Here is a 10,592-nt window from a genome sequence, read left to right as displayed (position 1 = left end):
AACCGTGAGACAATACATTTCTGTTTAAGCTACCTGGTTTGTGATACCGTGTAATGGCAGGTTACAAACCAATACAGCACAGAACTTGGACGTGCCTATGGAGAGGCGGAAGGACCAGTTAGAGAAGCAAGAGAAAAAAAGAAGAGGCTCAAATGATGAAATCATGGGTGAGGAGAGAGAGATCTGAGCAGAGAAACCAAGGATTAGCCAAGTGGAAAGCCATAAAAACGAAAGTGGAGTACATTTCTAATTTTAGATGGAGACCCTATGTGTAGAAGGGGATCTTGGAGAACTGAGCGGTTACAGAGGCTACTGGAGTGTGGGTGGCCCTCACCATTGCTGTCCTGGGGTGCCTGGCACACTTTGGGAGGTAAGTCCTTGAGATATTAGTTGCTCCAGGGAACCCAATAAGCTTGAGGTGTCCGGGGAGCTCAGGCTCACAGAAACATAAGTATCAGTCCAGTCCAGTGGTTATTATGTGCATATGCTCTGGAAGCAGATTGCATGAGTTCCAAGAGTACTTTCGCCCTCACTAGCATTCAGCCTCTGTGCCTCAGTTCATTCCAAATGGCCAACGCAGGGATGCAGAACCCCTCAAAACCACAGCCACTGCTGAGCAGGATATACAGGCCCCAAGAACTTGGCAGGTGTATACTGCCCTTGAGCAATATCAAGCCTGCATTCTGCTCTCACTATACCCAGTTTGATTTGTTCAACGTTGCTTCACGACCAGGGCATTGCAGAAGTCCAGACAAGAGTGTTCCCAAGCCAAAGACTATGGCGAAACTCCATGTGAAAACCGTGATGAAATCGGGCTAAAAGGGGTCGTGCATGTGGATGACAAAAAAAAAAAAAAAAAAAAAAAAAAAAAAAAAGGCAAAGGAAGACCTCTGGTCACCAGGATCCCGCCCCCGCCCCCTGCTCCCGCATTAATCCTTGCGCTCCTAGAAGTCAGCAAGGCAGGCAATTGGGGGAGGAAAATGACAAAGGGCGTCTGCCGGTCCTCATGGCAACGGGACCCCAGGGCTGGCCGGGCTTCTAGGTTGAAGCTCTACAATATACCCTTTGCCCTTCCACAGATTCGCTATGAAATCGAAGGCAGGCGAAGCGACTCTTCCTGAGTTTGCTCGCCGCGTCCCTGCACCAGCCAGCAGGCAGCCCGGCACGCGCGCACCCAGACGGGAGGTGGGCGCGCGTCGGGGGCGGGGCTTGAGAGCGGAGGCGGGGCCCGGGGCCGGGGCGGAGCCAGCGGGGCGGGAGCGGCTGGCGCACCCGCAAGCAGCTTGGCTCCGCGGCGGCTGAGGCTGGGGCGCAGCCAGGGCGCAGCGACTACGGCGGCGCCCTTAAATAGCATCCGGAGTCGGCGCTGGGCAGGCAGTGGGCTGAGGTGACAGCCGGCGGCGTAGCGGCCCGGCCAGCCGAGGAGGTGAGTGCTTTTGCCGCCGGGAGCCGCGTTTTTCCCGGCTGCGGCGCCGGTGGTCTCGGCGGAGGCGCTGGGCTGAGGCTGCTCCGCCGGCCCGAGCCCGGGAGGCGACGGCCGCGGCGGAGACGCGTGAGCCGCCCCTCGACTCCCGGGGACGTTCCGCTTTTCCGGCCTCTGCCCTCGGTTCCCCTTCTCCCGGCAGCGGAGGCCTTCGGGCCGCCAGAGCCCGCCGCCGCTTCCTGTGCCTGAGCCGGGGATGCCCGGCCGCCGTTTCCCGCGGGCTGCGCGGGCGCGGGGGCTGGTGCACGCCGGGGTCCGGGTGACGCGCGCCGCGGGACCGGCCTCTGGTTTGTGTGACGGCGGGGACCCGCCCGTCCCGGAAGCCGGACCCCGAGCTTCAGATGCGAGGGATGGTCCAGCGGGGCCGGGGCGCCTGTCCCCGTGACAGGGTTTTTGAGGCGCATTCGGACCGCGCCTGAAAGCGTCGGAGCCGGAACGTCCTGCTACCTCGGCGTGATGGTGGCCCCTGCGCGGAGCGCTTGTAGGAGGGTCGAATGCAGCCTCAAAAGCCGGTTGCTGAAAGGAGAAATTCTCGCGGTGTCTCTGGAGGAGTGCCCATAGCCGTGTTGGAGTCACTGATGTAAGAAGCCTGGTGTTTTTTGAAATTAGGAAGCAGCGATGATACCTATCGTCTTGTAGCCTGGGAAAGTGGTGGTAAAGGACTTGAATGGTCACGTGGACTAGAACCTAGAGACAGACACTTATCAGTGTGTATTTACAATCGCAGATCCCTTCCCCACCCCACCTACTTACAAGGTTATGGAGCTTAATTAAGACCATTGTAGAAGTGCTGTTTGCCTTTTAAAGTTAACAGTTCTGAGCATCTTCTTGATACAGGAGCATCCAAAGTGCCCCCCGACTGTCAGTACCCTTTCTTTTATTTTTCGTCTTTGCTTAGCATGAGAAAAACATGAAATGTTATAGTGTCTGACACAAATTTCACCTGTGTTTATCTCGGTGTAAACAGTTATTTGCTTAACACAAACAAAAAGTCAATCGAAAGTTTCTGGTTGATTCTGCATTTTCAAGTGGCCATGGCAGGTTCAATGGGCACATTAGTGGACTTGAGGAGGTGGAACTTTTAAAGGAAATCTTGCTTCCCATCAGCATGGAGCTAGTCTTCTGAGATGTTCTTTCTTGCCTTCACTCAACTGGGAGAATCCCTTCCCAGTCTGAAACTTGACTCCTTATTTGTGAAAGGTCTGCGTTAAACGAAAGTCTTTCATGAGCTAAGATTCTAGGACTAGAAAGAAATCTTCAAAAGTAGCCAACCTCATACCTCCCTTCCTCCCTTCAAATAGTGTAGGCATGTTATAGACCTCTGTTTTATGCATTTACTGTGAACAGAAAAAAACTTTTTTTTTTTTTTTAATGACCCTTCCCTCACAATTATAAGCATTTTGACTTATTTCCTTCCTGGCTCTGTTATGCATATTTTGGCAATATTTTCATTATTATTGCAGGCAGCCTGACTAAAAAGAGATCTCTGGGCTTTTTAACTTGGGGTGTTTAAGAGATAGCTAATTGGGACAAGTGCAGGTTGGGACAGGTTTCAGTTTATATCATAGAGGTATTTTCCTAGCTACCTCTCTTTCAGATGAAGTTTGAAATAACTGAAAGCATGCTCACATGCCACAGGCCTTACTATGTCTTTCGTTTTTGATGTTAGCTGGCTTGTGGAAAATGGTGGTGTTCAGAGGAGGGGCTGGGGAAAGATCAGATTGTTCTGTCATCACAGCTGGGGATTTCTCCTCTCTCCCTTCAAGTTTCACTTTTCTGGAAAGAGCAAGACTATAGGAATACTAGTAATTTCTAGATGTTGAGACTCCGTAACCCGAGATGAATATATATAATTTTTAAGGGCAGTTGCTGAATGTATTGGGCAGGTTTGCCTCATAAAGCATAAGCTCATTATTCTTCTGCACATACCGACTTTCGTATCCAAATACTGTTACGTTAGAATCCATTAATAACGTTTTATGAACGGTATTGTTTGGATGATGCAATGGGATAGACTCTCGTGTTAAAAAATACAGAGGAACTTCCTTTAAGGCAGCTCCAAGCTATTGGTATCCTGTGGCCTTACTTGAAATCTTGGGATTCAAGCCTTTCTCTCTCGCAGGCAGGTTCGTCAGGAGGTAGACTGTAGGTGCACGGTGTTTGCTGCAGGTGGTCAGTCCAACTCGGTGGTCAGACAAACCCATCAGGATCGTTTGTCTTTGGCGCTCATGCCTAGAGACAAAGTCTCCTTGAACCGAGCTGATCTGAAGCTGCACGTGGTTAGGTTTAATTTTCAACATTGTAGTACTTGAAGGGGCTCTGAGAGCTTTTACAGAAACGCGTTTGGAAAGCGCACAAGCTAGAAAGTGGAGGCAATTTACCAGTGTTTGTGGCTGCAACTCCAAGATTGTCCTTTTATCTCCAGTTCCTTACCGAAAATGCCCAGATGACAGCTCAACAGGAATTTCTAGTTTGTGTGAGCTCAAAGTGATACATAATTTGAAAAAATTGACAAGAGGAAGCTCTTGCGTAATCGGTGGTATGTTACTTTCTCTGCTTTTTCTTTACATCCTGACGTTTAGAAGTTCTTGGCTGAGTTGTAGACAATATCGAATTTGGTTTGTTGTAACTTTTGTGCAATTCCGAGGAAGAATGAAATATGGAGCTTTTCTTGAAACATGGCTGGCTTGGAGGGAGGGCACATTCTTTTGGACGAAAGCTTAGGTGTAGGTGAGTGCTCTCTTCCCCTGTGCTGCCTGCCTAGAAGAATGCATTTGGCTGGAGGCACAAAAAAAATCTAAGATTTCAAAACTGGTGGCTCTGTGTAGGTACCTGGGCTAATTCTCTTTATGAGAATTTTTCAAGTTTTAAATGAAATTTGAAAGCTATCTAACACCTAATTCAAAACCATTTGCCTCAGAAAACCTACATATGTGTGTGTATGTATATGTATATAAAATATAAAATGATAAAAAGTTTAGCATGTAAATGTGAAAGTATTTATAATAGGAATATATGCTTTTATAAGAATTATATTAACATAGGAATATTATATATTATATACTTTTTATATTATAACACGAACCTCTGCTTCTAGAAAATTTGGGAACTATAAAAAAAGGTCTTCAAGGAATAGATGCTATTAACCTTTTTGTGTATTTCCTTTTAGTGTTTTTCTAAACAACTTTTTTTTGTACTTTAAGCATATAGTTTTAATTGAAGATAAAAATTTTGATGATTTAAAAAATTTCTTAATGTTTTAAAAAATTTTTTTAACATTTTTTTTGAAAGACAGAGAGAGACAGAGCACGATTGGGGGAGGGGCAGAGAGTGAGGGAGACAGAATCTGAAGCAGGCTCTGGGCTCTGAGCTGTCAGCACAGAGCCTGACGCGGGGCTCGAACTCACAAACCAGATCATGACGTGAGCCACAGTCCAACGCTTAACTGACTGAACCACCTAGGCGCTCCTGATAGTTTAATTTTAATCACCTAAGTTGTATTGTGAGCATTCTTCCATGTTGTTACCTTCTCCTCCAAAACTAAGTTTTGAGAATGGCTGCATAATGTGGTGTAAGGGATATGTTCCAATTTACTTACCCTTCTCCTACTGTTGGATATTTAAGAACAACTGCGTCCGAACGGTTTGCCAAGCTTCTTATGTATTTAATGTATCTTTTGGAAAAATTAAGGCATGTTCTGCTTTAAAACTGTTGACACTGGCAATGATTTGAAAATTATTTTTGTTAGTGAATGGTTTTAATGAACTTTTGGGTTCCTGTGTTCTAGTGCAAAGCTGTCGATTTTTGGATTTCATGGTCTGGAAAGATAAATGGAAAAAATGGCATCAAAGGAGGAAACGTGGATTGACGTTTATACCATTTCCTCATTCTGGAAGGACTTCTGATAAATGTATTATCTGTCCCTTTGCACAGTTTTGGCGGAGGAAGAAATTGGTACTTTCCCCTCAGGTTGGTTGTGAGAGAAATGTGCATATATCTAAGGCCCAAATACCTCGAACACTGTTTATTCTTTAAATAACCAGAGGAAAGAGAAGGTTGCTACAGAGACTAGTTTCTCCCTCAGGGCTCAGCCGTCAGCTACAAAGCAGGGTCTGTGAGCTGACTGAGGCAGTGGCCACAGCCCGGCAGGGGCAGGCTCAGGACGTGAAAGGTGATGATAACAGCCAACAGTCCAAGGCGCTGTTCTCAGTGCTTCTGATATCCTGTGAATTCAGTTAATCCTCCCTGCAAGGTAGGTCCTGCTATTATCCCTGCTTTACAAAAGATAAAAGAATAAGGGCAGGAATGAAGTTGCCCAAACCAGGATTTGAACCTAGGCAAGTCAGACTGCGGGGCCTGAGCTCCTAATTGGTTGGCTCAACTGCCTCCCTAGAGCTTGAAAGGTTCTTAGCCCAGGAGTGTCAGCAAAGTTCCAGGTTACCTAGCTAGTGGCAAGACAGGACAGAAGTGGTTCTTTTTCCGTGTCGTCGTTCCTTCATATTTCCTGGCCTCATTTTTACACTCTGTCTTGTACCACCAGAGTGCTGAAATGACAACAAATTTTGATTCAGCTTGCTTCAGTGAGTGACAAGATCACCTGGTCCAGAGCTATGACTTTCTAGAGAATTAAAGAGTTAAAGGCTTTGCCTGCCCTTGGTCTCATTAAGACTGGTGAACCGTCGAGGTGCACGGTTAATGCATCAAGTGTGTGGCAGGAAGAGAGGGTGTGGCTGGGAACAGGGACCCACGCTCAGCAGAGATGGGCGAGCCACTCACTTAAGTAAGAGATTGGTCTCACCATGGCACATAGGTTTGCTTCCTGTGGTGCATCTCGGGTTACTTTTACCAAAAATAGACTTTCTCAGCATGTTAGAGACAAGAGAACAGAATTGTGAGTTTTCAGGGTTTGGAGGCACAGTGTTGTATCGTCTACTGGATATGGGTGCCTTTTTTTCTAGTACAGTGTTAGGCAGAACCCCAAGGTACAGAATAAAAGCAGGGCTGCTGTGGTTGAAGGGGGCAAGGGTGGGAACCCCAGCTCCCACATATATATTTGCTTCCTGAGTCACCTTTGTCTGCGGCACTTCTAAATATCCCAGGCTCCCTGAACATCGAAATAGCATAACTTGCTCCCTTGCAGACACAGTAATCGTTGTGCAGGTCATGGGTGATTTAGCCCAGGTTACACAACCTGTGTTCCCCTCTGGCCATGATACCCAGTGGAGTTTGTTCCTGGGCCCCGGGCCTGTTCGGAGAATGACCAGATCTCAGTGTACTTCTTGTTTTGTGCCCTGCAGTCGACCTATCTTCACTTACTCTGTACAGTATTGCACAACATACACCAATTTTTCCTCAACGTCACTGCCCAAACCATAGCCTGTCACCTCTGGTTTAGACAGTAGAGACCCTTCGTTGAAAAAAGAGGGAGAGAATGATGACTTTCCTTAATGAACAACTCTCTGATTGAATCCCTCCTCTGCCCAGAAGCCTTCCGGGGCTCCCTCTATAAGGTCCCAAGTCTTTATTTAGCTTGGTTCTTGGGAGCTTCTAGAATCTGGTTCCAACCTGCTGTTTCCTGTGCCTGTCCCAAACCACCCACATCCTGGGACTTTTGGAAAGCAGACTCTGGGAGCACGGGATTGCACCAAGGTCTCTGCATCCCAAGATTCTATCCGTGAGCTCTCTCTTTGGCCTGAGTGGCCTTCCCATGCCCTGGAAGGGCCTCATGGACCCTGTGCATTTACTGTGACCTGTCTGCAATGACATTCCTTATTCCAGCCTCCTTCCTCATGGACCTGCTCCTCAGAGACTCTGGATCCCTCACTGGAACCCTAGGCTAACGTTCAGCTGGCTGAGATGCGCCAGCAGCCGCAGTGGTGGTTAAAATGCTGAAATTCTCCCATATTGGTTAGGAATAGCTGCTACTCCAGGTGCCCCCACCCCTAATTCAGATTCTGAAGGGTTGGTGCCTGGTCCATCCAAGGATCTCCTGAACCCGTTCTGGGGCAGTGGCCTCCTTCTTTCTGGATCGGTTGATACCTGGCTGTGCTGGTTATTCATGTTATGAATAGCACCCCCTCTCTCCTTCATTTGCCTTTTCATGTGAGCATATCTTGCTTCCTCATATAGACTCCCCAGCCGCATTCTAAGCTCTGGGCATGTAGGAGACCTAGTCATTATCTTTTGCATGTTTTCAGCAGCATTTAACGTGGCACCTTAACTGCTAGCAAGCACTTAATATTGTCTGATGTCCAGTTGAGACCAGGAGACATTCAGACAGTCAGGTGTCCTGTAGAAGGGGATCGCTGACAAGAATACACATTTCAGTGTTCCAAATTTGTAAATTATGATGCTGCGCAAAACTGAGATCTTGCAGCAAAGATCAAGGTATCGAAAATCACTAGACCAAGCCTGTGCTTTCGTTGGGTTGAACTTAGTGTTTAGGAGTACAGCCGTGGTGACTCTTTCAGGGTACTTTCAGAGAGGTTTCAACAGCAGGTGGTTGTAGGCTTTGCGGGATGTGGAAGGGAAGCAGATCAGTGTCAAGTTCTAGATAATCTTACATAACTGTACCGTCGCCTTCATTTACCTGGTATTCCTCCTTAAAATCATACCTTGTTTCTGTGCTACTAGTGAAATGGTCGAATAGCTGTTTGTTCCTTCTGTAGGACAATTACCCGCATTGTTCCTCAGGCACGCTTCCAAGGTGCCCCGGAATGTGGGGCTGGCAGGGAACTTGCCTGTCAAGCAGTCCAACCAACCACCCCATGGGAGGATGGAACCGAGATTCAGAGAGGTGTGGCTGAGAGCCCAGAGACAGGCTAGACTCTGAAGACAGAGCCAGCCTGTGCTGCCCTCTTCGGACAGGAATCAGAGATGAGCGCCACTGAGGCTGGCACCCCTCTAAAGTGTAGGCAGACTGAACATCCCTGGCCCGTGAGGCAGGGGCTGAAGCTTTGGGCTGCTGTGGCCCTGCAACCTTGATTCTCCTTCCTCCAGACTAGCCGGCCCAGCCCCCTCGGGCTCTCAGGCTTGGGCCAGGTGACTTCACTCCAGTGTCCTGCCCGCTCCAACTCCTTTCCCTCACGGAGTTGTTGATTACCTCTGTTTCCCTCTTAGACTGCAAGTCTGTGTGCAAGCACTATTACACTGCCCCCTAGCGGCGGCAAGCTTTTCGGGGGGAGGGGGTGCTCCAGTTAGCGCTTGTTTTTAATGTTTATTTATTTATTTTGAGAGAGACAGAGAGAACGAGTGGGAGAGGGGCAGAGAGAGAGAGGGAGAGAGAATCCCAGGCAGGCTCCATGCTCAGCGTGGAGTCCGACTCAGGGCTCGATCTCACGAACTGTGAGATCAGGACCTGAGCCAATCGCAAGACTCAGACACTTAACGGACTAAGCCACCCAGGCGCCCCTGCAATTAGCACTTTTATTTGTTGCCTCCCAGAGTCAAGAACTGACAGAGACTCTAGCCAGGCAGGTGCCCAGAGAAGCTGCAAGAACTGCTCAGTCGTCCCAAAATGGGGCCGCTGTGCCCCGTGGCGGAGGTAGGCCATCCAGGCTGCAGGGTGGGTATATTACAACTACTACAGATACTCATTTTTTAGCTGAAATTCATATATGTGTATTTTATAATGTTCAGAAAATATTTGCAAATGTCTAGAGTTTATAAATGTAGTTACAGGGGCGCCTGGGTGGCTCAGTCGGTTAAGCGTCCGACTTCAGCTCAGGTCACGATCTTGCGGTCCTGAGTTCAAGCCCCGCGTCGGGCTCTGGGCTGATGGCTCAGAGCCTGGAGCCTGCTTCCGATTCTGTGTCTCCCTCTCTCTCTGCCCCTCCCCCGTTCATGCTCTGTCTCACTCTGTCTCAAAAATAAATAAACATTAAAAAAAATTTTTTTTAATAAATAAATAAATAAATAAATAAATAAATAAATAAATGTAGTTACATATTAAGAGGCATTTATTTATTAGTTTGGATGCATTATGAAAAGCTCAGAGAACCGGAAAATTAACTCCTTCTTTACCAACAGCATGGCAAAATACCTCTGAATGCCACTTGGAAAAAAAAAAAAAAGAGCAAGAGAACTCAGTTTGTCAGTTAAGGGGGAATCGAAACTCCCTTGCGAAACTAGGTTGTGATTGATGTCAAATTGGTCTTGAAGTGAGGTGGTATCTTATTGTGGTGGTGATTTGTATTTGCCTGATAATGTAGAGCATATTTTCATGTGTCTGTTAGCCATCTGGATGTCTTTGGAAAAGTGTCTAGTTACGTCTTCTGCCCATTTCTTCACTGGATTATTTGTTTTTTGGATGTTGATTTTGCTAAGTTCTTTATAGACTTTTGGATACTAACCCTTTATCCAGTATGTCATTTGAAGAGCCCAAATGCCCATCGATGGACTAATGGATACAGAAGATGTGGTGTGCATATGCAGTGGAATACTACTCAGCGATCAAAAAGAATGAAATCTTGCCATTTGCAACAACATGGATGGAGCTAGAGTGTGTTAGGCTAAGTGAAACAAGTCAGCCGGAGAAAGACAAACGTCGTATGATTTCACTCATATGTGGAACTTAAGAAACACAACAGATGAACATAGGGGGAGGGAAGGAAAAATAAGATAAAAACAGAGAGGGAGGCAAACCATAAGGGAGTCTTAAATACAGAGAACAAACCTGAGGGTTGCCGGAGGGGAGGTACGTGGGGGGGCATGGGCTAAATGGGTGACAGACATTAAGGAGGGCACTTGTTGGGATGAGCACTGGGTGTTGTAAGTGATGAATCCCTGGGTTCTACTGAAACCAACATGACACTGTATGTTAACTAACTTGAACTTAAAGAGATAAATTTAAAAATTTTTTAAAAGTGGTCTTGGACTTCAGGAGAGTCGTGTTAAATCCAGAGTATATTTTGACTTTGGACCCAAAGCTTGAAAATGCAGAAGCCTTAAAATCAGGACAAAGATTTTATTTTATTTTCTGATTTATTCACTACTGTGTCTCCTGAGATGGGAGCAATGTTTGATATGGGGTGCTCTGTAAATCTCAGATTGAACATATAGACCTTTCTTTGTGTGACAATCAAATATCATGCTGGGTGTAGCACCTTGA

At 47.0% G+C, this 10,592-nt stretch overlaps 1 protein-coding gene across 4 annotated transcripts in view; it reads left to right on the top strand.

Annotated features, from left to right (window-relative positions):
• Window positions 1-1,287: 1,287 nt before the first annotated feature.
• The window catches only part of ACSL1 (acyl-CoA synthetase long chain family member 1), a 72,741-nt gene continuing 63,436 nt past the window's right edge, over window positions 1,288-10,592 (top strand). For 3 of the 4 annotated variants that reach the window (XM_058720000.1, XM_058719995.1, XM_058719994.1), the window contains exon 1: window positions 1,288-1,426. The gene's annotated coding sequence lies outside the window, so the exon portion shown is untranslated. Of the gene's footprint in view, window positions 1,427-1,944; window positions 2,064-10,592 lie in introns of those variants that run through there. The other variant, XM_058719996.1, reaches the window with a different exon arrangement.

This window comes from Neofelis nebulosa, chromosome 3, assembly GCF_028018385.1.
Source record: "Neofelis nebulosa isolate mNeoNeb1 chromosome 3, mNeoNeb1.pri, whole genome shotgun sequence".
In the NCBI taxonomy this organism is placed as follows: Eukaryota; Metazoa; Chordata; class Mammalia; order Carnivora; family Felidae; genus Neofelis; species Neofelis nebulosa.
Note: the sequence above shows the minus strand (reverse complement) of the source record. Positions and strands in the feature narration are given on the sequence as shown.